The sequence below is a fragment of the Rhinolophus sinicus genome, chromosome 13 (genome assembly GCF_057876585.1).
Source record: "Rhinolophus sinicus isolate RSI-liver-muscle chromosome 13, RSI-T2T, whole genome shotgun sequence".
NCBI lineage: Eukaryota > Metazoa > Chordata > Mammalia > Chiroptera > Rhinolophidae > Rhinolophus > Rhinolophus sinicus.
In genome coordinates this window covers 63,104,731-63,131,968 of record NC_142513.1, presented here as the reverse complement: position 1 = coordinate 63,131,968, position 27,238 = coordinate 63,104,731, and the positions used below count along the sequence as shown (strand labels likewise).

Genomic DNA, 27,238 nt, shown 5'->3' with positions numbered 1-27,238 from the left:
CACACTGGGAAGTCAAACTAGGTTTATCAACTTGATTCCCTATATATGGAGAAAAGACACAATATGGGCAGACTAGTGGGCTAACCAGCCCACTATGAAGCCGAGGCCAACATTTCTGAAGGTGAGCAGGCTGACTTTTCGGAGCAGTGGAATGATAAATTCTAATACATGGAGTAACTCTGTTGCCCAAGGAAAAATGATGTGAGCATCCTCAGTCAGCACCCAGGGTGGTGGGACGATTGGCCTCAGGTGACCATGCCTGAGTTAGAATCCAGACTTCAAGAGCCCAAAGCTTTTATCCATGGAGAGTATAAGTCAGGGAAAGGAACAGATCTTTACTTCATAGGGAAAACACGAGACAGCAAGACCTGTGAGGTTAGGGACCACATTTGTCTCCTTCACCACTATATTCTCCTGCCCGGCGCAGGTCCAGGAACAGAGAGGCACATAAGAAAGACTAGTGAGAGCTGATGTCGGCAAAAGTGAGAGAAGGGAACTCCAAAGTCCATTCCTTCACAAAAACAAGGAATAAAGTAGCAACCAGGATCATGCTTAATTGAGACAGACAGCTGAATCTGAATGAGAATTCTAGATCTGGCCAACCTACCCTTCAAGAAATGGGAGATTGTCCATAGGATTATGGGTTGTAAACGCTGTACGTCTTCAGGATGTAGCATCCAGAAGCCATGAATAACTCATGATACCGTAGCAAAGAGCCACACCACGCTTGCCCCCAAATGGGCACAGGACTTGAATAGATATTGCCCCAGAGACATCCGAATAGACGGCAAGCCCGGAGAAAGCTGATCAGCCGAAGCCGACCTGAGGGAAGGGCAAACGCAACCACAGTGCGGCAGGCAGGCGCTCCCTCACACTGACACGGACGCCCAGACCAGTCGTTTTCTTTAAAACGGAAAGGAAACGAGTGTGGATGAGAAGGTAGACACCTTGGAACCCTCCTACACTGCTGGTAGGAATGTAAATTCGTGCAGCTACTGTGGAAAACAGTTGGGGGTTCCTCAGAAAGTTAAACACAGGCTTGCCATATATCCAGCAGTTCCACTCCTGGGTGTGTACCCAGGAGATGCGAAAACAGGTGTTCAAGCAAACCTTTGTACATGAACGCGGCTTCCTTCATTATTCAGCAAAGGTGGGAACAGCCCACATGTCCATCAATGGTCAACAGAGACACAAAAAATGCCATATACACGTATTGCAATAATGTCCCACCACAAAAGGACATGAGATGGTGATACATGCTTCAATGTGACCCGCTAAGCAAAAGAAACACACGGTCTCAAAAGGCCACACACTGTATGATTTCGTTCATATGCACTGTCCAGAACAGGAAAACCCATAGACTAAGTGACATTAGCAGTAACCAATGGCTAGGGGCCAGGCAGAGCTTCTGGGCTCGGCCCTCTCTCCTCTCCTCGGCACTGCCCACACACAGGGCAGTCTCATGTCCCTGGATCCCCAGGCTGGGACGTAGCCCTGGACACTGCAGCAAACCACGGAACACTTGGAGGGTGAGAGAATGACTCCCCAGGACACACAGAGCTGGAGTTGAGGACTGTCACGTCTTCCTGTGGCTGTTTTTTCAAACTCGCACAGGACACAATGTGTAAGCTTTGAAATGAAGTCAATGTTGAGATAACTAATCATTTCTAGGCAGCCCTTCACCCTCCACACGATGCCCGAGCATCTGGTTACACTGAGACGCCAGGCTGCAGCATTACTGAAGCTGCTTAGTAATTGTAACCCGACTTTGTGGTGGAGTGTTTGGGGTTTTCTGTATATAACATCATGCCATCTGCAAACAATTTAATTTCTTCCTTTTGTACTGAATGACTTTCCTTCTTTTTCCTAATTGCTCTGAATATCACTTTGTGCTATACTGAAAAACTGGTGTGTGTGACCTTGTCTTGTTTCTGATTTAGAGAAAAAAGGTGTTAACCTTTTATCCCTGAAAATGATGTTAGTTATGGCCTTGTCATATATAGTCTTTATTATGTTGAGATACATTCCTTCTATACCTACGCATAGTTCATTGACAGTTTTAATCCTGACAGTATCTTGAAGTATGTCATATGTTCTTTCTACATCTTTTTCTGTGGAAGTTATTTTATTTTTCAATTGCAGTTGACATTCAATATTATTTCACATTAGTTTCAGGTGAACAGCATAGTGGTTAGACGTTTACATAAGTGATTATGTTACAAAGTGATCCCCCCATTAGTCTAGTACCCACCTGGCACCATACGTAGTTTTGCAATATTATTGACCATTTCTCTGTGCTGTACTTTTCTCTGTGCCATGACTATTTCGTAACTATCAATTTGTACTTCTTAATCCCTTCCCCTTTTTCACCCAGCCCCCCAAACTCCCTCCCATCTGGCAACCGTCAGTTTGTTCTCTGTATCTATGACCTTGGATTTTTCTTTCTTTTTTTAGATTCCACATATAAGTGAAATCATGGTATTTGTCTTTCGCTGTCTGACTTATTCTGCTGAGCGTCATACCCTCCAGATCCATCCATGTGGTCACAAATGGTAAGATTTCATTCTTTTTTATGGCCGAGTAATATTCCACCGTATGTACAGGTTTTGCACTCCAAAGCGAGCTTTTTGCAAATCAAATTCATCCTTTTGCAGATCAAATTTTTCCACAAAAATGTTTTCTTAATCTTTGATAATCAAAATAAATCCAATGTTGTTATTGTTACAATTAAACATTTCATTGCATGTTTTAGTAATAAATGTAGAATACATGTATTTAACATCAGAAATGCTTACTTACTGATAGCTTCATTTATAATGGTTCTCCTGCTGCTGCTCATGGCAGTAATTTCACATACATATTCATAAAACAATTATGACAATCTGTAAGAGTAACATGGAATGATTCATAACATCTACTAAATGTTCATGGTTTGATGGATCAGCCAAAATGTTTCTTGCACAGAGCTTCATTGTTTTTTCCAAAGAGAATGTGGTGGGGTTTTTTTAATTTTTTTTTTTAGTGTTAGTTTCCGGTGTACAAAACAGCATAATGATTAGACATTTATATCCCTCACAGTGAGAGTGTGGCATTTTAAAGACTGGAACTCAAAGACTATGCAAGAGTTCCCCAGGTGGAGTGGGGGGGTCAGGTACGAAGGACAGGCGGGGAGCAGCACGTGCTGTTTCTCAGCAGGACGGCCACCTCTGAGAGACTGTCTCTCACTGCAGGATATTTACCATCTCTGACCCCACCTGCTGGTAGCTGCTGGAAGCAACTCCCAGTTAGTGTGATAACTAGACTTGTGCCGTCTCCACCACATTTCCAAATGTCCCCAGGACAGCAGGCGTCAGGGAAAGGTGCTATTTCTCGCAGCTGAGAAGCCAAAGAACTTAGGGGAACAGATACGTGGCTGGAGCAGGGGTCGGTGTGGGTACGATGGGAGCTGAGGATGAGAATGCAGGTAAAGACCAGAGTGAAGGGCCTTCATGTCCTGCCAAGGAGTCCGACTCTGCTAGACTTGGAGAAGACAGAACAGACTCAAAGCAGTTACGTGGGAGGCCAAACCGACAAGACTTGGCAACTCAGGGGACATGAGGAGGTGGAGGAGACGGAAGAATGGAAGAATGAAGAGTAACCCGCAGTTTTAAGTTTGGACAACTGAGTAAACAGTAGGTGGTGGCACTGGCCAAAGTAACAAACGTAGGGACAGGGGCAGGTTTGGAGGGGAATGGAAAGATGAGGTAGAAAATGAGTCTCAAGCACACAAGGGACATCCAGGGGGAATTTCTAAGAAGGAATAAATAGACTAATGCTGAGGAGAGACATCTGGGTTGGAAATAAGAAAAGCCGTAGCGTGTAATTATAAGCAGGGTCCAAGGCAATCCCCAAGGGGCTCCCAGAAAGGGTGTTCCCCAGACTCGGTAAACCTGGGAGGGACAGCTAGAGATAAGAGAGCTGAAATCCTGGAGCTGGGCATAACCGGGCACCAGCACAGCAGGAACTGGGCAAGTGGAGCCGCCTGGCAAGGTGGCGGTGGGCAGGCCGGAGTGGGAGTGTCTGAGTGCAGACCCTTCCGAACCGCTACCCTTTCATGGGAATCTCAGCACACGTTAGAACAACGGCTTTCCAACTTCTCTGCCTGTGAGCCATCGTAAGAAAGAATTTCACATCTCAACCTAGGTCATGCCCGTACGTACACACCGGGGCTGGCTTCCTGGGCGAGCTGTGCGGAAGCTGCACGGGCCCTGTGCTCAGAACAGCCCCACTCCTGGAGACGTGCTCAGCTGTCGCCATCTTGAAATTCCCCCCAATTTTTATTTTTATTATTAGTGTCAGATGTAGAAAACAATGTAATAGTTAGACATTTACATCCCTCACTAAGTGATAACCTCCTCCCCCAACCTACTGCCCCTCTGACATCGTATGTAGCTGTTACAGTCCCACTGGCCATTCCCTGTGCTGCTCTCCACCTCCTCTGACTATATATGTATAGTTAGCATTCAGTATTATTCAGCTTCAGCTTCAGGTGCACAGTGCAGTGGTCAGGCATCTAAACCGTCCATGAAGTGGTCTCCCTAATAAGACAAGTGCCCATCTGACACCCTACAGAATCTTTACAACATTATTGATTATGTTCCCCAAACTGACTTTCGTATCCCCATGGCAATCTTGTGGTTACCGATTGTGCTTTCTAATCCCCTCACCTTCTCCCCCATCGCCACCCCCCTCCCATCTAGCAACCTTCAGTTTTTTCTCTGTATTAGACATTGTTTCTGATTAGTTTGTTCATTTATTCTACTCTTTACGTCCCACATATAAGTGGTATTTATCTTTCTCCCTCTGACTTATTTCACTTAGCATAATGCAGAACTTAATTTTTGAAAAAGCTTCTTCAATGGGGTTCATCATTGAAGCATATAGTGGTAGAAATAATAAAGTGTGGCTTGTCTGACCAACAAGATCACGTACTTCCTGGGTTTTGTGGAGGCTTACATTGTCCAAAACCCACCACACGTCCTCCAGATCACCTTCATCCAATTTCTGCAATAATCTCCAAAGAAATTCGCAGAAAACATTTGAAGTAGCCGTAGAATGTGCAATTACTTCATGCCACACCATTCCCTGAATGTTTACTGCTGCAATTAGAGAAATATTTCGTCCTCTTAACCGTTAGCAAGATCACACGAGCTGGTGTATTAACTTTCGATCACGCCTTCGGTTTTCAAAAATTAAGTTCTGCGCAAGAAATATTTTGGCTGATCCATCAAACCAATAACATTACATGTTATTAGTCATCCTGTTGCAACTATTACTCCTACAGATTGTCATAATTATTTTATAAATATGTATATAAAATTACCATGAGCTTGGCAGGAGAACCATTATAAATGAAGCTATGTATAAGTAAATAAGTATTTCTAATGTTAAATATAAGTATTTTATGTTTATTATTAAATACATGCAATAAGATGTTTAATTTTAACAATAACAACACTGGATTTTTAGTGCAAAGATTAAGAAAACATTTTTGTGGAAAAATTTGATCTGCAAAAGGATGGATTCGATTTGCAAAAGGATCAGTTTGATTTGCAAAAGGGGAATTTGGAGTGAAAAACCTATGTGCACCACTTCTTTATCCATTCACCCATCGATGGACACTTAGGGTGCTCCCACACCCTGGCTGTTACTAGCAACGCTGCAGTAAACATCGGGGTGCATGTATTTTTACAAATTAGTGTTTTGGATTTCTTCAGAAAAATACCCAGAAGTGGAATTGCTGTGTCATACAGTAGTTCATTTTTAATTTTTCCATAGTTCTCTATAATGTTTTCCATTGTGGCTGCACTGGTTTGCAATCCTCCCCACAGTGCACGAGGGTTCCTTTTTCTCCACATCCTCGCCAGCACTTGTTTTCTATAGCTTTTGGAAGCCAGTCATTCTAACAGCCCAAGGTGGTGTCTCCTGGGGCTTTGACTGGCACTTTCCCGGTGATTCGAGATATTCACCCACCCTTCGTACATCTTCTCTGGACGAACACTTAGTCAGGTCCTTAGCCCATTTGTATGAGCTGTATTTCTTTATTAAATTTATGTTGTTCCTGCATTGTCTTTCCTGATTCATTTATAGATCTATCTCATTAAGCTCCTTTTAAGTGATGATTTTAAATTATTTGTCAGGCAGATCGTAGGTTTCCATTTCTTTGGGTTGGTTACTGGACTTGTACTGGTTTCCTTTGGTGGTGTCCTGTGGGCCTGCTTTTTGCGACCGCACAGCCTTACGCTGCCATTTCCAGGGCTGGCGCTGGACCCCTAGACTGTTCAGGTAGCAGGACGCACAGCAGACACCAGCTCTTTTCAGTCCTTTCTCCATGTGCACACAGCCCATTGGAACTATTGGGCCATACTTAGGGCTTTTGCTTTTTTGTGCCTCTTTGATCGTCCTCACTTTGAAAAATGGGGTCATGTGGACCTTTGTAACTTTCTTAACCGAGACAGTCGATAGGACTCTAACTCTATTTTAAGATTTCGGGGTATGGCGGGGGTGGGGGTGGGGAATAGGCCATGTATTCACTAATAGGGAAACTCGAGTGGTACAAAGTCTGTAAAAGGTTCTCCCATTCCCGTCACCCAGAGACAATGATCATTTTCTTAACCTGTCCCTCCAGCTACTGTGTGTGTGTGTGTGTGTGTGTGTGTGTGTGTGTGTGCACACGCGTGTACACCTTACTCACAAATTCAGTAACATATTGATAAAGCACCATTTTACGCACTGGGTATAAACCTAACCAAACCGAGTTCCCCGCGCTCAGGGAGTTGCATTCTGGGATGGGGTGGGCAGGCGGAGTGAACAGACAGCAGACATGATTGATGAACTGTGGCATGTTGGGTGCTGACAAAGAAATAGCAAGGTAAGGGGCACAAGAACAGTTTGGAGCGATCTTCCCTTGGATGGATGCCCCCAGTTTGGTCTCAGACAGGCTTCTCGCCTGCCTTGGTCCACACGCCCTCTCCTGCCACCACCAGCCAGTCGTGTCTCCTCTCAAGACACAGTGTTTCTCAGGAACCACATGGGGCAGTCGCGGCCCCGGGGCCTGGACAGGTCATATGTGAGCAGCTGCTCGTTTTCACAAGGGCGGCCGAGGCAGCAGCAGTGCTCCAAGGTCACAGAGGGTGTGACACTGCCACGTGGAACTGCGTGGACTTTTAGATTCCAGTGGGGAGAACTGGCATCCTTTTAATTCTCCCTGTCCTGGGAGGGGGTGTGGCCCCCACTGATCCAATTCTAAGTTCGTGAGAATTAAGACTAGAACTGAAATTCTCACGAACAGATTCTCGTTAGGTTTATTTTGTGACCTTGTGGAGACTTAGCTCTCTGTGCACACGCTCCCTGCCTCTCTGCTTTCCTTTTGCTACAAACACATTTTGATAAGACTTCAAATTTACAGAAAACACGCCAGAAGAGTACAGATAACTCCCTTCTGCTTGTGACTTCACTGAAAATTAAATTTTTTCACATTTAACTGTGAAAAATAAAAATAACATTAAAATTCACTGAAACATAACACTTTCCCTGTCACTCACGCGTTTTCTCTTTCCGTCTATTGTTAATATTTTAAACCCTTTGAGAGTAAGTTCCCGTCACTGTGCTGACTTAACCCCAGATATTTCAGAGTTGATTTCCTAACTACAGGCGGATGTTCTTACAGAAGCAGAGTGTGGTCGCAGTCAAGCACCTTACGTCATGCACGATGACCTGGCCACCCGCCCGACCCTGGGATTGCCAGGACCACAGCCATGGCTTCCAGAGGCTCTCACGTTCCAGCTCTCAACCCTGGCACAGCTGTCCAATCTGTCCTGTCACCAGAGGAGTCAGTCTGTGTTATTCCTGAGTCACCTGAGACACAGAGGCCAGTTCCTTTGTAGGAAGGTCCTCCAGGCGCTTGTACCGACCTTTGCCAGGACTCCACCTGGGTGACGCATCCTTCGCAGGGATTTCCTATAAATTATGTGCTGTTCCTCTGAGTGCATCTATCACTGAGCAAGAGGAACACGGGGCTTTGTCCCAACAGTAGTGCCGGTAACTGAGAATGGTGAAGGGTAAGGTATTGTCTGAGAGCTCGTCCACTGCCCGGTGTAATTAGTATGGAACTCGTAGGGCGATACTTGCAAAGCGTATTTACTCTGTTCTTATCTAAACGTCCCGATGTTAGCCCTGTTGACAACCCTTACATAGACCGGTTCACACTGCGATGGTGCAAAATGGTGATTTATGTAACTCCATGATTCCTTCCATATTGAATCGCTGGCATTCTGCTGTACGGGAGAACTTGTCTTCCCCCTTCCGTCTGTTACTTATTTGATAGTGTTGGTATGGACTCATGGGACCTTATTTTATTCAAAGACAGTAGTGTCTTCATTTATTATGGTGGGGACATGACGCTTCGATCTGCTGCTACGTCCTATTGACAGGTCTCCCTATTTTTGTGAGCGTCTCCCTACTTTCTGGCACAATACATTGTTCCTCAGCCATGGAATCAACCTTTTCTTCCGAGAACTGTGGCTTACTTTTTAATGGTCTCTTTAAACCACGTCTGGTAGGTGTAGTTATCAATACTGGGAGTCATTGTTTCTGGGTTTTCTCCTTAAAAAGCAGAAAATATAGGTAGGTACGTATACATATGTCTGCACAGATGTACGTATATACTACTTAGCCTCTTCCATGTGTAACACATACGGAAGGATGTATGTTCAGATTTCTACAGGTGCCCATTTAAACATCTACGCGTCCATACTCTTACACACACTTCTGTGTATCTTCTTATATTTCTGTTAAAACCATCACTTGATACCTTCAATCCCAATCCCCCTCTTAGCTTTGTCACAACAGTTAAGTCTCAAGCCATAGCTTGTCACATTTCCATCTTGTATGTAGTGTCACATACATTTTACGCATTTCACACACACATGGGAAAATGTCAGGCTTGCATGTCTCCTTGGTGACTGTGATTCTGGTTTTGTAGAAATAGGTTTGAGAAGAAGTCCTCGAATCAAGCATTTGTCATTCAGCAGGACAAATTCTGGTTGCTTCTACTCTGTGTCTCAGCAGAAGTCTCGAAGTGTGCAAAGAGTTCACTCACTCCAGCAGGACAAGTCAGGTAACATATGTGCCTACCTGTCTTCAGAAGGCACGCTAACTTGGCAGGAAGTGTTTTGGGGAAAGGGAGTATGAAATTGGACATCTTGTTTCTTGACGTTGGAGAATCAGAACGGGGATGTATACAGTGGTACCTCGGTGTTCCAACGTCTCCGTTGATGAACATTTCGGTTTACGAACACTGTAAACCCGGAAGTAAATGCTTGGGTTTTTGAACACGCCTCAGAAGTCAAACATGTCACATGGCTTCCGCTGAGTGCAGGATCCTGAAGCGTAGCTGTCGGCTGTTTTCCAACGTTTCAGAAGTCGAACGGTCTTCCAGAATGGATTACGTTAGAAAACCAAGAACCACTGTATTTGAGATTCAGGGCAATTATCACATGAACAATGCAGGCCCGTGGTCATCAGAGTCTTCCCTTTGGATTCTTACAACCTATCATGAAAGAGGAATTTACCTATAGTTTCCACCATGGGTTCATAGCTCAGGTGTCCCAGGTGGTAGGTGATACCTCTTTGTGTGTCATTAATTATTTTATCCGTCATTAGCTCAGATCATCAGAAATGTGTATTTACCATTACAAATTAAATTGTTTTTGTTGCCTACGTTTTCACATAGGGGTTGGGGTTAATTGTGATCTATCTGAAATGCAATAAGGCAGCAATCGTTGAGTTGGTGACATAATTAGGTGGGAGTCCCCCCACCGTTGCTCTCAAAACTTATTGTCCTTTTTTTGTATGAATTGGCTGCATTATTGTTGGGCGGGCAGAATTTGAAAAACAATTAAATGTTGTCACTGTTTTTGACTTGCAGACCAGAGAACATTCTCCCATCCAGAGTATTCAGTCTCCTAAGAGGCTTCTTTTCGGGGCGGTATCTGACGTGACCAGTCCCTCAGAGAAGGGTTCAGCTCGAAATAAAAGGCCTTCAAGAAACACTGTGGATTCTCAGATGCCTACAGCTTATCAGGTAGAAAACGTCTACAATGTTTAACATTGCAGTGTCAGGGAACACAGGGGCTTGGTCGAGGAAACCCACTGACACCAGCAGGGAAGAGAAAGCCGGTGATCTGTAGATTATAATAGAAATTTGAGGTGGTCGGGGTTGAGCCGTCTGAATGATTAGTGGGTAGCTGAGGACTTACGCACGGTTTGGCTGAGGCCACGGTGGAGACAGAAATGATGACCCACGTGACCCATTAGAGACCTGGGAGTCATCCTTAATTCCCTTCCCTCCTGCGTAGCCAGTCAGTCCAGCCTGCCCATTTTGTTTACAAACTACATCTTATACCCATTTCTCAAATTAACAGAGACAGATTTTAACAGAGGAAAAATCCAATACATGTAGATGGGGGATTCACATGAGCATGAAAATGCCAACATTGAGTATAAATGACATGTTGAACAATGCAGCAGGGGAAGGGTGTTGGATTTCAGAAGTGAGAAGAGAATGGGAGACTCATAAGTAATTGAGGAAGAGTGTTAGCAAACGGCAGGCATCTCAGAAATAATGGGACACAGCTGGTATCTAACTGACGGGGCTCTGGTTGACAGCTTTCCATCTAGCACACTGACTCACATTAGGTGAACTTGTTAAGATTTCTTTCCTGGAGGTTTTTGATTTGAATCTGTTAGGCAGGAAATGGGGAGGGTCAAAGTTTCTTTCTATATATCCATCTTGAAATAAAAATTTCAAAAGGCAAAACTTTGGTCGCCCTCAGTGCCTCCTTTGAAACTTTTAAGCTTCACATTCCAGAAGCTGAGTTGGTACATTGCTCCATAGTTCATTGAGCCAATCATTTCATCCTGAGAATCAGTCACTTTAAACAGTTGATTCTCATTTCCAGTGGGGTCCTCAAGTGAGGTCTCTATTGGGAGGGTTGCATCCAAATTCCAGAAATTCGAACAATGTAGGATGTACATGTTTATATACATGTTTATCAACCATACATAAGAACGTCCACTTCCGCCACGCATACCACTTTACGCCACACATGGTCGTCACTTCCGTCACCCATACCACTTCCGCCACACATCACGTCACTTCTGTCGCCCACATGGCTTCCGCCACACATTTCGTCACATTTTTGGGGTGTGGTGGAGGGGTGGGGAGTGGCAGATGCTGTCCCCTAGCCAGATGTAACTACCAAGAGAAAAAAACAACCTAGAATATAGTTCAGTGGGAAACATATGTGTAATTATAAGCTGGAATTACAAAGCTGAACGGTATTGTATAACGTCTACAATTTGCAAAGTGCCCTTCGCTTCAGTCTAACCCGTTCACGAGGAAACTAGAAGTCCAGCAGATACAGAGCTTTGCCCAAGATCAAGCCGCAGTTTGGTGTCAGAGCAAAGACAGTGAGAGAACTCAGGCTCTCTAACAACTGTCAGTGAGTGGTGGCAGTGTTGTTTGCAACTCTCATGAAACCCCAAGGCGTTCTGCACACAACCGTTTTTGTTTGTTTTGTTTTGTTTTCCAGTTGTTCGCCACAGCAGCGAAAAGAGAGTATGAAGGTCCCACATGGCTTTTATAAGAATGTCTTAAGATTAATTAATTGTCTCGTTTCTTCCATCGTTCATTATTTCCGTCCCTGTTTCCACCGGAAATGAACAAGAAGCTAGATGCATCCAAATAGTGGCTAATGTGACAGGTGTGTGGGGGGGGGTGAGTGTCATGAAAGAGAAATGCCAATGGCTTCCCTGTTTTACTGTTTGGAAACTCGGTTCTAGGTCCTTTGTGATCCCTGCCGCGAAAAGGATCACATATCCTTACAGTTTTAAGTTCCTTCCAGAACGTGTGCCATCACTCCCATCATCAAAACCTAAGTGGTTTCTATGGCAACCTCCTCCTCAAACCTATCAGATTTCCTGGCAGTACCATTTCTTCCTGTCCCAGGGACCGCACTGGCATCTAAATAAATAAATAATAATAAATCAAGTTAGGAAAATATCAACAGGCCAAAATACAATAAATGTTATCCCAATAATACCCTGAGCATCATAAGACCGAGAGAAGAAAACCTTTCCAGGTATTATTGGGCTCAGGGTCTTAATAAAGTTTTGACATCAGGTATACTGTTATAAAAGAGGACAGAGGCAGGGCGGAGCCCGCTGCATAGAGATTGCACAGTTGTTTGGGGACAGTGGCAGCTCCTGGCTTCCCTTTTTCTTCTTTGCTAAGCGTACGCGCGCCGGCATTGAGACAGCATTACACTGAACCTGGAAATGAGGTTTCCACTAGGAAAAGCCGTCCCTTGCAGTGTTGAGAGCCCAGCTGGGAGCAGTGCCAAATGCGCGTGTGGCAGTTTCGGCAGGAGCTGCTGGGAAGGCAGGGATCCCTGTCTCTCTAGGACGCACTGACCTGTCACGGTGTCAGGATCTTACGGGGAGAATTGGGATTTGCAGCGGCGGGGGCGGTCTCCATCTGTTTTCCTGTGTACTGTTCCACTTCTCCTGCCATTGAACTTTCGCTGGCACTGATCGCAATACATGCCCACTTCTCCTCTGTAGCCTTGGCTAAGAGAAGATTCACCCCTCATCTGATTCCCAATCCTGCTGTCGTCAGTACTAGACCATTTCCTGGATGATTTTTGTTATATTTGTGATCGTCAATCCCACTGCATACTGAACTCTTCGGGAGGCAAGGAAGGTGGTCCTCGTGTCTCCTGTGGCGTATACTGTAATGGGGACTCGTGTGCGGGGACCTGCACACATGGGCAGCGTAAGTGTCAGTGTGCAGAGGACGTCGCCGCCTGACTTTAATTGGCCCAGCCCTCGTGGTTGGGAGGGTAGGAAGGGGTTGTGCACACAGGGAGTTTGATCTCTTCCTGGAACATGATTCCTTTGCCCTGAATCCAGAAACTTGTAAAGAAAGAGGATTGATTTCCTGGGGAGGATTTTCTTCCTGTAGCATTGCCAGGAAAAAAAAAAAAAAAAAAAAGTTTTCATATCCAAATAGAGGGTTTTCTTAGGGATGTAAATGGATTTCTCCTAAATGACAGGTCTGAGAAAGAGAGAGAGGTACGTGCAATAAATAGGATTTGGAGGGCACATGGAGAACACGTATTGGACGTTTGATAAACTGTCCCCAGAGTGGAAGCAGGATAGGTCAGTTTATGCTGTGGTTACAAGTCCCCAATGTGGCTGGAAACACCGTTTGTTTCCTAGCAGAGCTCTGAAGGGTCCGGAAGTCACACTTGCCTCTGGCTCACAGCTCAGTGGCTGGAACCAACCACATGAGCCGTTCTCGCGCCAGGACCTCCAGGAAGAGCCTTCGTCCCACGTGGGAATTTTTGGTGAGTGAAACTGATGGCTGTCACCAGGGGGGAAACGTCAAAGGACATTTCATATTTATAGGTTTACATTAGTGTATTCCTGAATTCGCAGGTATAAGAAAACGACACAGGTAAATCACATTTTTTTTCTGTCTACCCTCATCTGGCTATTTTCCAAAAACAGTCTTAGCCATTCTTTGAAGCACATTAGAGGCCTGGAAATTCTTTACTCGTCCATCCATGTTTCCGCTGTCATTGGTGATTTCTGTGCTAAGTGTGGTACGTACAGGTATATATATGACCTTCATAAGCCCATGAGCCTTGCTGAGAATCTTATTATCACCACCTGCCTTGTGCCTGCAGAAAAAAACTCCTAGGTGTGAATTCTGGCCCAAATTATAATTCACAACCCAATCTCCAGAGATATGGTACCTGAATAGGAAATATATTTACGTACTATTAAAACTTAGTTTGTTCTCCAAACTCAGATATACATGGGAGGGGGCTTTGTTCCTTGTTAATGTAACTGGGGGGCCATTTATGAGTTTGGACATTAGAACTGGAGTATTGAGGCAAAGTGTCACTCAAGGTGTGAATTCTTCTGGCTGTGACCACTTAGGTCCAGGCTGTAAGAATTCGAAGAGTCGCAAGGGATTTCCAGCTCTGGGCCCTGCCTCCCTGAGCTGTTCCTCCGCGGACGCCCATCCTGACGTATCCTGACTTCTCTCTATTTGCATCTTAGCCTGGAAAGTAGGCCCTCTTCGAGGAAACATGCAGGCAGCTTTCTGTTCTTCTCCCAGTATCTTCAGTATCGTGCTCACTTCTGTGCTGGTAGCTTTTGAGGCTTAGCATCTTGGGATGAGGTCTGCATCGTGCATTTGTACCAACAGCCAGTTGTCGGCGAGTGACTGATGAGGGCCTGCGCCCGCTGTGTGGAGGGTCGGGAAGGACAACAGGCGTTGTACACAGTCCCTGGGAGAGATGGTGGTGACCCTGTATCCAGTACATGTGCGTGTGTTGTGTAATTGTATTTTACTATATTCATATATGATGGATGGATGGTTGATGGATGGATGGATGGATGGATGAAAAGGAAAATTCAGCAGTTGTGGTTGGAATTTAACATATGGTCACAAAATACCTGAGGTAACCCTCAGTGTATATAGTTTTTCTAGCTGTGTGTTTTAGCTGGTTTCGTTTCATTATTTTAAAAACATAAAAGCGTGATAAGAATAGAAGTCTAGAGGATATGTTCATTAAGTCCACGATGGCTCTTGACATGCATCGGTGCTTCGTGAGTTTTCCTGGATTTCTGCACAGAAGGCCCTGGCTCGGCCCTGGGTATCCAGGTGAGTGTACCTGACCCAGAGGCCGCAGTGGAACTTGCACAGTCACGGAGAGATGGTCTTCATACAGCTGCTTCCCCCTCTTTACATTTTATGCTTCTTTAAGTACCAAAACAGGGGTGTTTGTGCTAAACCACTTGTCCAGGAAAAGGAACGTGTGCCCATGTGCCAGACATCTGATATTCATGCCCGAGGGGTTTTGTGGGGCCTGGTAAAGACACCCAGGGCTCATCTGTATTCATTAGGACTTGCCCCTGACGTGGAGACGGAGGTGACATCCCTGGTGCTTCTTTCTCGCTGCTGGATGAGCGAGTTCCTTTTTGTAGACAAATGTGGACTTTGCATTTGGTCTCTCCGTTAGGGTTGAGGTAGAAATCTACAGTGGTTCCTGTAGTTTGTCTTTCAGAAAGAGAAAAGGAAGCTGGAATCATGGGCCAGGCACCCATTCTTGAGCGTGGAGTCGGCCGACAAGCAGATGGGCAAGGAATTGTGTGCTGGACAGAGCGTCTGCAACAAAAGGTGAGCGCAGGATCGATAGTGGGTTTGAGCTTCAGACAGCTGTTGGAGAGCAGTGTCACCTGTTTAACTTCAGTGAATCACAGCCACAAAGCCCTTCTCGGGGGCCTGAAATTCTCCATTTCCATTGGGGAGACAGTTACAGTAGGTTGTCAGTAGTCATAAAAGAAATTGGGGGCCTGATATCTAAGCGCTGAGCTCGGCCCCCGAGTTTTGCTAACAGCCGTCTCAAAGCTGGTTCAGAGAGACACATACTGTCAAGCTGGGGCTTTGAAAGAGAAAGTATTTCTTTGCCCCGCTCCTGTGTTTGCTGCAACGAATTGGTCCGTTTTTTCTGCTATAGTCACGGGGAAGGTGGATTTTCCTCCGCACAGTTTGTAAAACGAACTGAAATCTGTTTTTCCTTTCTGTGCATTAGAGCCACTCCTCGCTAATCGTGCCCATAAGTGAGCAGTTAAAACACTGTATTGTGCAAGTTTTTTTGTTCTCACAGCTTTTCGAAGAGGACTTTTTCTTCCCCTTTTCTTTCCATTCAGAAATGAAGCCGTGTTTCAAACCTTTCACATTTAAGTGAAAGCCTTTCAAAAGAAAAGGAAGACATACTTCAAACCTCGGCAGGTACAGTCCATGTGGTCTGTATTCAGCGTGAACAACGAAGGCGTAGCTGGCAACAGTGCGGGTGAGACAGACACGCACAGGTTCTAAGACGGCTGATCGATTTCTGTGGCAGAACGAACATTTCAGGCCTTGAGTGCATCCTTGTCACGACGGTGACGAATCGCCGCAGCTGAGAGTGAAGGTACTTACTGTTCTGTCATTGGAGAGGACAGGTCTCCATGGTGCATACATGTAAATGGTGAGTACAGGGCAACAGGTACTGGCCTCACACGATCGTGTGTTTTGACCTTGTTTTTCCAGGTCAGATTTTTATTTCATGTCAGATTCATGATATTGTGTCTCATTTGGAGCAATATTCTCTCTAGGCTGTATCAATCCTATTCACTGTCGGACTGAGAAGAACCTTCCCTCGGCATGTTCTGAAAACCTGTGTATTGGCCTATAGAATAATGAGGTGTGTGTATCGGCTTCATTGCCTGGACGGTGCAAGTGAAATGGCAGCTTCCTCTCTGTCTCCTGGAAAACACTTGGGAGAAAGTTTCTGCACCTTCCGCCCACCGTGGTCCCCGCTGTGGTAATGCAAGCTTGGACTCACTCCCTCCTTCCCGCTCTATTAACGTCCATCTTACTAAAAAAGGAAACACAACATGCACAACCATTTTTCTGATCTGATCCCATAATGGGCACTGTTTCCGTACAAGGTCCTTGGGTATAAGTACTGGTGTCCAGTGTACATGGATAGCAAGTTACAGGTCCAGGGTCCAGTAGCGGTTTATCTGCTTTCCCCATCACGTCACCCAGAACCCAGCACCTTACATCTGATCACTGAACTTCAGATGAGTAAGAGCGATGGCATGCATTGCGGCTGAAGGGTTCTGCGTGCATGAGTGGAGGCCCATCAATGCGCTGTAAGCTTATACACGTAAAGGGTGACTATTTCCATCTCATTTATATTGTAAACAGCTTGGGCCAAAGCAACACTGGGCACACGTGCTGCTATCCCCTCTTTCCCATGGGGCTGTCATTCAGACCGTACAGGCGTACGCCATGCCCACGAGTCATGGGCATTTGCAGAACAGCCCTCAGTGCTGTTCTCCAGGCAAGTGAAGTCGCAAATGCCATAAAATCTAGTTGGCAACTCTTCTGACACTTAAGACAGTGACAAGTATGGGGAATATTTGTGAAACGAGTAAACGGTTAGAGTTCAGAAGAAGCGAGGCAGAGCTGACAATAAATGTAACGTCGTATCGTAAATGGGATCCTAAAACAGAAGAGGACACTCGTTAGAAAATAAGGGAATTTAAAACAAAGTGGAGACTTTAGTTAATAATAATCATAATGGGTTTGTTCATTTTTCCATACTCACGTAAGATGTTTATGATACTGGCAACTGGGGGTTTATGGGAATTTCTAAGTTTGAAACTCCTCAACAAAACACAATTCACTTGAAAAATTAAAAATAGACTTTCAAGATGGTGGATTAGGTAAATGCTACATAGGCCACTGCATCCCAGGGTCACACCAAAATTACCAATAAATTATAGAGTAACCTCCAGCATCATTTGAACACTAGCTGAACTGAAGCACTGTAACTAAGGATATAAAGAAGCCACACTGAGACTGAGGAATATCCCAAAAACAGAGTGAAAGTGAGTAAGTATATATACGGAAGCCTTCCTTCAGCACTAAAACCATGAAGTAAAACCCCCATTTGTTAACTAATGACTTTCTTTTGGGTAATTGTGAGGTTTCAGAAACATCTAAACGTGTTTTTTTTGTTGTTGTTTTTTTAAATCTGAGTTTCTTTTTCTTTTTTTTTTTTTTTTTTTAAAGATTTTATTGGGGAAGGGGAACAGGACTTTATTGGGGAACAATGGTCAAATTGTTGTCCTTTCAATCTTAGTTGTGGAGGGTTCTGTTCAGCTTCAAGTTGTTGTTCTTTCAGTCTTAGTTGTGGAGGGCGCAGCTCAGCTCCAGGTCCAGTTGCCATTGCTAGTTGCAGGGGGCACAGCCCACCATCCCTTGCGGGACTCAAACGGGCAACCTTGTGGTTGAGAGGACAGGCTCCAACCAACTGAGCCATCTGGGAGCTCAGCGGCAGCTCAGCTCAAGGTGCTGTGTTCAATTTTAGTTGCAGGGGGCGCTGCCCACCATCCCTTGCGGGAGTCGAGGAATTGAACTGGCAACCTTGTGGTTGAGAGCCCGCGCTCCAACCAACAACTGAGCCATCCGGGAGGCAGCTCAGCTCAAGGTGCCGTGTTCAATCTTAGTTGCAGGGGGCAGAGCCCACCATCCCTTGCGGGACTCGAGGAATTGAACTGGCAACCTTGTGGTTGAGAGCCCACTGGCCCATGTGGGAATCGAACCGGCAGCCATCGGAGTTAGGAGCATGGAGCTCTAACCGCCTGAGCCACCGGGCCGGCCCCCCATCTAAACGTTTTAAAAAAAGTAAAGATAAACTTGAAAACTGATTTGGAAAAGAATGGAACTTATTTGTGATGGGGAGATTGGATGAAGCCATAATCATCCATGTAAGTTTCACGACTAAAACAGCTAGTTTTGCTTTGCTATGTTGCCCTTTAAAAAATTTGTTTTAAACTATAGTTGACAACATATATTAGTTTCAGGTGTAAAACATGGTAAATTAGACGTTTATATACTTTGTGCTCACCCGGAAGTCTAGTGGCCGTCTGACACAATGCAGTTATGACATTATTTCATAGCCCAGGACTATATACCTGGCATTTTGTACTTCTCAATCATTTTGACATAGACCCCCACCACGTACCCACGTACCCAATTTGTCAACTGTCAAATTGTTGATTTGTTTTGTATGTATGAGTCGGTTTCTGTTTTGTGTGTTTATTTTCTGCATTTTACATAGAAGTGAAATGATAAATGTGTGAAGATTTATTTCACTCAGTATATTACACTTTATGGTAAGATTTCATTTTTTTTATGGGTGGGGAATACTCCATTGTGTGTGAAGAGCAGTCAGTTGTGTGTGTGTGTGTTCACACACGTACAGGTAAAAACATTGAAACACATACACAATAACTTCATTATACATTCGTCTATTCACAGAAAGATAGGATGCGTCCACATCTTGAGTATTGTAAATAATACTGTAAATAATACAGTAAATAATACTGTAAATAATGCTGCAATGACCACAGGGGTGCAGATGCATTTGTGAAATCATGCTTTGGATTTGTTGGGATAAACACCCAGCAGTAGAATTGCTGGGCCGTAAGGAAGCTCTATTTTTAATGTTTTAGAAACCTGCGTACTGTTTTCCACAGAGGCTGCAGCGATATTCAATCTCAGCAACAGGGCACGAGGCCTCCCTTTTCTTCACATCGTTGGCGACACTTGCTACTTTACGAAGCTGGCCGTTCTGACAGGGCGGTTTCTCAGAGGGCGGGACACATATTCCTGCTCTTACCTTTATGTGTGTCCTTTTATGCTTCTGTGAGGACCATCACTCTGTACCTTCACGTCCACTCCAAACACACAGACTATCACTCCCCCTGTCTTCTGTAGGACCCTTCTCCAATAGGAGGTGCCTGGGTCATTTCTATAATGAGAGAAAGGACTCTCCATGGGGCCTGCTTACTCTCTAATTGCTGGTATAGACATATGGCTCAGCGCCATTGTTTCCAGTATTTTGGGGTCAGCCTCATGCATTGTGGATGGAGACTAGATTCGGAATTTCAGCACCTGCTGGAAAGTTCGGGAGGTGCTTTGTGTCGTGAAGTCCAAAGACAGTTTTAATAACTACTCCGTGTGTTAATAAAGCAAAATGTCCGCGTGTTGACGGCAAGGTGTACGTTCCTCCTTTATGAGGCTGCCGTCGTCTGCTCGTCATTCCCTCCAGTCTCCACTCCCCAGTACCCCTCCCGAGTGAATAAAGCAAAACCACAGGTTGTGTGGTGTCTTTCGTTGCTTTGAGTCCATCATTCTCAGCCCGTCTTTCTCCCTGAGTCTCATCTCATTAGTGTCTCTGCCCATTAACTCCCGAATCGCTGGCCTCGTTTTTCGCCCAGGTGTCTCTCCCGAGTGAATAAAGCAATATCTCCCCAGATCTGCTGCATGTGTACGTTACTGCTTCATGAGTTACCATTCCCATGTGCACCCCAACTCTCTGCCTCGGAGCTGTCACCCATCCCATATTTGTCTCTCTCTGCCCTAGTCAATTTCCTGAATGTCAACCTCCGAGTAACCCCCTCATTCTCTCCATCGCCTCACCCAGGAAGAGAAGCTCCCAGTAAATGTGGCATTTCCAGTCAATTTAGTTGTGCAAAGACCTGTGGGTACAGGTAAGGGGGAACAGTGGTTATACAAAGGTGATTGCAGGTAAGTGGGGGACACAGGTTTTACAAAAAACAATACAGGTAAGTGAGGGAGACTGTGTGTGGAGGGGGGACATTCTTATTGATTTCTCATGTAATTCTGTTGTCAGAGCTTGTACTGTGTAAGACGTCCATATTTTTAAAATTCATGTTTATTGTACCACACATTTTCCATCTTTTCGATGGTTCCATTTTCATATAAAAGCACTTGTAGACTCTAGTTTTCAGACGCAGTTAAAAAGGTGCACACTTAAAATTTTTTGATGTCTTTTTAAAAATTTTTGTCTCGCTGTCCTATTAGAGTAAGAAGGCTGTCAGTATTGATAAGTAGAATTGTGGAATTGGATATTTACTTTTTTAGTTCTGTTCATCTTTGCTGTGTCTATTTGAAATATTTTTGATACTTATATAGCTGCTTTGTGCTTGTGAATTAATTTTTGTAATTATAAAATAATGCTTTATAACATTTGTAATAATCCTTGTCTTACAATCTCTGTTGTCCTATTTTAATACAATCAATTAAAGACAAGGGATCATTTCCATGTGATAACAGAATTCCAAACAAATTTCAATTTAAAAAAGTCCTTAAACAGCTCTCCAAATTAAAAGCAAAAATAACAGAATTAGAGACCTACGTACCTTATTCATCCATCTCACAAATATGGAAAACTTAAAAAGTGCTTTATCAATAATTTACCAACAAACAATAATTTAAATGAAATGGCAGTGATTGCTTTGTACATTGAAATCTATGAGATACAACAAAAGCATCGATATTTATAGCATTAAAACAAGCATTATAAAACAAAGAACAAAATAAAAGCAAAATAAAAGACATACACCCGAAGAACATAAACAAGACCATAACATTATAATTTGGTCTTTAGGATATATTATTACTGACATTTCTGTTTACTGAATTATCCTTTTAACTTAGGACTTTTCATCAAGAAATGTAATTTTAATGTTTTTAGAAGTACGAAGGTGTCCACCTCCACCTCAGATTCCCAAAACTGAAAAAATGACAACTACAGTGAATTATCAGGATGGAGAAAAAAATATCTATTTTGTGTCAAGAAAACTCATTCAGGGACCAGAAGAAATTGAGTGCAGGGATGGAATATTGGTCAGTGGTCTTTTCTGTCATCAGAAATCACAAGTCTTCATATTACATATTTTGCTGTTTTTATTTGCTTATGTTAACCTGCGTTTTTCTTTGAACTGTAAATAAATAATACCGTTTTTTAGAGTCTGAAGGAAAATGTGAGCCCCCTCCACCTACTCAAAATAGAGGCATCACCACATTCCCGTTAGCAGAATATGCTCCAGGGTCATCTGTTGAATACCAATGCCAGTGCTTGTATGAACGTCAGGGAGACAAGCAGATAACATGTGGAGACGGAGAGTGGCAGAACCACCAAAATGCTGCGGTGAGTCCTTTGATGTTCTCATGCATTCCGAGAAAATCAGTGTAATGAGTGCGAGATTTTGCTGTTTATAATCAAATTTGGTAAGTTAATAAGCAATTCTGCCTATTGCTTGACTACCAGATATTGCTATGTGAAGAAATAAAGTTTGAAAAATTCTTAAGCAACAACAGCAACAACATTCTTTAATAACAGCTCTTTCTGATAATTGACACTACAATTGTTTATGACAGTTAATTATCACACATTTAACAGGTCCTCATTTTTATATCATTGCTTGTATAAAATGATTTACATGTACATGATGGATTTCCAAGAAGTTGGATTGGAAAGGATTTTGAGAATGAATTCCTGGACGAGTATAAAGGATTCTATGTGAAAGTCTGAAAATCTGTGGAAAATGTATCCTACTTAATTTTTTATGTTCATTTTTTTGTACCGTCAGATGTATGTGTAATATCAGAAGAAATTATGGAAAAACAATATACAGTTTAGATGGAGTTATGAGAAAAAAATTTATTCTAAAACATGATTTTGTTGAATTTGTGTGTAAAACTGGGTATCGTGAACAGTCACCACATTCTGCATTTTGAGCACGCTGTCGGGAAGGGAAAGTGGAGTATCCCACTTGTGTGAGAAGATAGAGATAGAATGAAGTCATGAAATTATAATACACACACTCAGGATTTTTTATTATAATCACAGTTCTCTATTTTTTGAATTTAACTCATTTTTGTTCATAAATCAGAATTTGTGTTACTCTGAAGTAGATGAAATGATGATACTCTGAGAATAAAACCTTACTACAAAAAGCACTGCATTAAAACGTGACAAACTCAAGTGCCATGTCGCATTCATAGGACACCTGTGACCAGAAAGTAGATGCAGCCACTCGAGAGCCTGCCTTCGTCCACCATTCTCGAACTCTCTCAAAGCTTCATAATTTCTGTGGCATTCTGAGATACGGTTTTGGGGGAAATATCCTGCTTTTTATCTGTGAAATAGTATCACTTCACAAACCTACAAATACCAAACTATGCTTGTGACAAGATACCAAAAATTAATCAGTTCCTCTTTTTAGCTTATTTACATGTAAAGAAAAATACACACAAAATGATGACATGCAGCCCTTCCTACAAGATTCTAACACACTTAATAATTCAAGCAAATCATAAAGAGGACTTAGAATCCAGCTGAGTAACAGTTATTCACTAACATAAAAATAATCCATATCAAGAATAAACACACACCCACACCCCACTTTGAACTCGAGTGTTTACACAACACTGGCAGAATTTCTACAGGGACTAGAGTTTAGAGAATAGAAGTAAGACTTGATGTTTCACCTCTTTCTTCTTTAGCGTCTGATTGCTCCGCCTTTAGCAGGTCGCCGTTTAATCGCAAGGGTACATTATTTTCAAATAAACTAAAAAGCAAGGCGGTGCAAGCTGAGAACCGTGAAGACCTTGTCGTAATAACCTTGGTGGCTGTGACAGTGTCATGCACTTACGGGGACAGAAGTATTTTGGCAAATGTTCCACAAGATCCTGAAAAACAGTTTTTATGATCACACATTTCATCCGCATGAATTAGCTAAACTCCCTCCTGGACAGACACATTTTAAAGTTTCTATGAAAAGTGCAGACATGAAACAACGTCAGCCGTAGGTTTTCGGGGACCAGCAGGCCCGCGCCCGATGGGGTGCGACGAGCAGCTCAGCGCGTCCCTGCAAAGCTGCTGGGAAGGAGGACGGGACGGCCCGCGTCTCCTCGCCGCTGACGGGGCTGAGTCGCAGAATCGCCAACGACAGTATTTTGATGCTACGACCCTTCGGGGTGAGGCATGTGCTGCATTTTCTATCACAGATGGTGAAGGACGGTCACACGCTGTCCCCTAAGGTACATTTTCTCACTTTCGAAAAGAAAAATGCTTTGTGTGCTGCGCTCTTGCCATTGACTATTGGGCAGCAACCAGTCATGAATATTATCATTAGACATAACTTACTAACTTATGAACATCCAATGGGCTCCATACAGCAACCAGCGGAGGGTCTGTAGAGATGATACACGCAGAACACTTCCCCCCCAACCGCCCAACGTACAGAACAGTTGAGAGAATAGATTAATAAACGCTGGTGCAGCTACAGTCACTATTCAGCCGGTGTTCACAGTTTTCCATTCTGTTATATGAAGAAATAGATACCTATGAATCGCTTAGAATCCAAAGATACGCTTGACCCTTGACTCCTGACCCCGACCCTAACCCTATGGCCGCCAGAATCTCGCGAGAGCAGGGGTTCTCGAGATAAACATGGCCGCCACCATGTCCCGAGAGCGAGGGGCCTCGGATAAACAAAACATGGCCACCGCCAAGTCGCGCGAGAGGTGTGTTTCTCGCGATAAAACAGTGGGCCCGCCATGTCACGAGGTCGGGGTCTCTCGCGATAAACTAAACATGGCGGCCCCCACGTCACGGGAGGGCGTGTCTGTCGGGATGAACAAAAGTTTCTCCCCTGCCAAGGGCCCATCGGCCGGACGGGACAGTGAGGTGTAAATAGTGAGACGCCAACGAGCCTCTTTCCGGCTCAGGCCGGGACGCAGCGGCCCCGCCACACGGAGCGCAGAGGACGCCGCCCCCCGGAGCCGGGGGGTCACAAGGTAATGAGAGAGCGCGGGCCTTCGTCGCACAGGCGGTCGGGACGGGGGGCGACAGGCTGTCAGGGCTCCCGCACAGTGTGCGGCACTGCCAGGCCCAAGCCCGCTCCTTCTGCTGATGGAAATTCAGGAAAGAGAAAGGACTCGCGCCCCTTCTCACTTCCATCCCGCGGACAGAGACCAGGAGCTGTAATATATGAGCACCTGCAATTCTCCAAAAAATCTAATTTCCAAAGACAGTGAGGAAAACGCAGGTAAATACAACATTTTTGACAAGGGTAGGAGTGGGCTGTTAGGTCTTAAATGTAAAAACGGGAGATTTACAGGTAATTCAGGAAAAGAACACGTGGCAGGTAAAGTTCTGTGAGGTTGGGGGCTCGCTGTCTCCGGCGAAGGGGCTTGTGCTCGGGGTTGTATTTGTTTTCAGAAATTTTAAGGAGGGAGGTAGGGAAAAGGGGGGCCAGGCTGGACAGGGAAGCCCGTGTTTTCAAAAATGCCCCTTTTCCCATTTTCCCCCCTGCGTGTAGCCCAGCAGGTCGGGGCAGCTGTGGGCTGTGCTTGCATTTCCGACCCACTTGGCAGGGGGCCCAGGGGAGATGCTGAGCCTCTCTCGTTTCTATCAGACTGAAAAGTCAGCTTCCGTTTCTGTCAAGTTTCTGATCAGTTATTAAATCCTTTACAACCTGTTTCAACATATCAGTTCTCATCATCGTGTGTCTCTATAACATTTATACAGCTCTTGATTTTCCCTTTTGCCTTTTTTATACCTCATGTTGATATTAGCATCTATAAGACACAAGAAGCTGAAGAAGTAATTCAAAAGATTAAGAATAAATTTCCTTGTATCCCTTTGTATTAAACGTGTGGTCTTTCTCTAGGTTCCAATAAAACAGCTGTTTGTCAATGACAGTTCTCTTAACACACTTTCCAATTTAAAAGTTTTTCCAATTCAAAGGATCCATAGTCTGGCCACTGATGATAGGATTTTAATAGCTAATGTGGGGACAGAGTCCCGGAGAGGTTTCCAGGCTCTCGGCCTCACGTGGAAAGGTGCTGGCGCAGGTAGTAAATGACCATCAGCTGTAATCAGTGAGCCATCAGTTACGCTAAGGAGTTGGTTGTTGGTTGGTTTGCAGAGAAGCGGACGGCGGGTTGCAGATGGTGTGGCTCCTGCTTCCTGTGTCTCCAACCAGCCGCCAGCGGGAATATAGCGGTATGTCTCCCCTACCTATGGCTCCGTGGGTGCTCCTTTTTGGCCTCAGCATGTCCTGTGTTCTTCTGTGGGGAGCGGGACCAGAGTCTGTGCATGAGAGGTACTCAAACCAGTTAGCTTTTTCACAGCTGAACCAAGGAAGCCAAAGGCTTTCTGTCCCTGTGGTATTTCCTTATCATGAAAAACAGCACAAGAGACGTAGATACAAAAAATGACCACCTCTGGGAGGAAAGATTCAATAACGAAAACCTGTGAGTCACTACTCCCGAGAAACTAGCTTCAAAAATATTTTTTCCTGCCAATCGACATGTAGGAGAGAGGAAAAGGACACTGTGCACGTCTACATTCTCCCAAACCCCACAGAAATAGACTGGGTAGGACGACAGGAAGAACAAAACACCGCTTCCCTCTGCCGGCAGACGTCCTTGAGCGCCCAGCTGCAGAGGTTTCCAGGAGCTCGCAGTGCCCCAGCCAGTGCTGCTCCTTGCAGGCTCTCCAGAACTGTGAGGGCTTTAAAAACTAATTCTTTTGCTCTCACCTTGTGCTATCGCAGAGCCGGTCTGAGCCATGACAGGAAGGCATTCCAGGATGTAGGAACAATGCCTCATGAACAAAGCGAAGCAGATCAGGATTTATTAAAAGAAATACAGTCCCAAAATGCAGGTGTGGACAGGCACAATAGGAAAGGGACTGCGGCCAAACAAAGATAATTTAGGATTATATTTTAATGAGGGCGTGAAATATTCACGGGTGGAGTGACAGATGACCCCAAGGCGTTGCCAGGGTGTGTCTTTGTTGACGACTCCTTCCCATTGGAGGAGGGATTCCCTTGTAGGAACTGTCCAGGGGACGGAGCTGTGGAGATTGTTCCCTGACTGGAATGCTATTAGGGTTGTAATCCATGACAGTTAGCTGTAGATGTACCTTTTCTTAGGAATGATGTCTCTTTTCTTTGTTTCCCCTCACATCTTCCTTCCTTTCCTCCCTGTTCTGCCAGTGGCCCTTCTTCTAGCTGAACTAATCATCAAATTAACAGAACAGAATCAGATTAATAAGATAAAACTGAATTTTAACATATGTGCATGGGGAATTCACATACGCGTAAAAATTCCAAGGACAGTGAGGTCAGATTGGGTGCTTTGCAGGTAATCTAGCAAGAGTGTCACGCTCACAGAAGTTAAATTGTTAGGCAAGCCCAAAAATAATGGGACACGGGGGAAGGGTGGTCAGCAGTCTCCAAGGGGCGTCTTCCCACCTCATGCTAAGGAGTTTATGCCAAGGTCCCCTTCCTAAACCGGGTCTTTCCATCTGAATCTCTTAGGCAGGAAAGGGGGAGGGTCAAAGGTTCTTTATGAGTCTTTTGTTTCTTAACAACTAGCGTAAAATCAATATTCCCAAAGGCAAAAGTTTTGTTCCTCTTCATTCCCGCCTTTGAAACTTTAATAAAAGTTTCACATCCAGAAGTTAAAATGGTAGATTGTTCCTTATTTCGTTGATCTGGTCTTTTGGTCCTGAGACTAAGTTAGTTTAAATTGTTGAATCTTATTGCAGCGATGTACGTATATTCCCAAAGTTCACCTTTTATTAACTATCTGATTACTGGCTTAGGTGGTGGAGGAAGAAACTTTCCTCTACCTTCAAGATTCTTTTGGTTGCTCTAATAATCAAATAGACATGAGACAGAT

General features: G+C 44.3%; 1 long non-coding RNA gene across 2 annotated transcripts in view; it reads left to right on the top strand.

Moving 5' to 3' along the window:
* LOC109453610 (uncharacterized) overlaps window positions 1–27,238 on the top strand; it is a 45,381-nt gene that overhangs the window by 17,285 nt on the left and 858 nt on the right. Inside the window, exons 5-11 of one of the 2 annotated variants that reach the window (XR_016018307.1) lie at window positions 2,455–2,552; window positions 7,709–9,157; window positions 9,968–15,292; window positions 15,826–15,907; window positions 16,020–16,145; window positions 16,273–24,594; window positions 25,477–25,553. This is a non-coding gene — a long non-coding RNA (uncharacterized LOC109453610). Of the gene's footprint in view, window positions 1–2,454; window positions 2,553–7,708; window positions 9,158–9,967; window positions 15,293–15,825; window positions 16,146–16,272; window positions 24,595–25,476; window positions 25,554–27,238 lie in introns of both variants that reach the window. The other variant, XR_016018308.1, reaches the window with a different exon arrangement.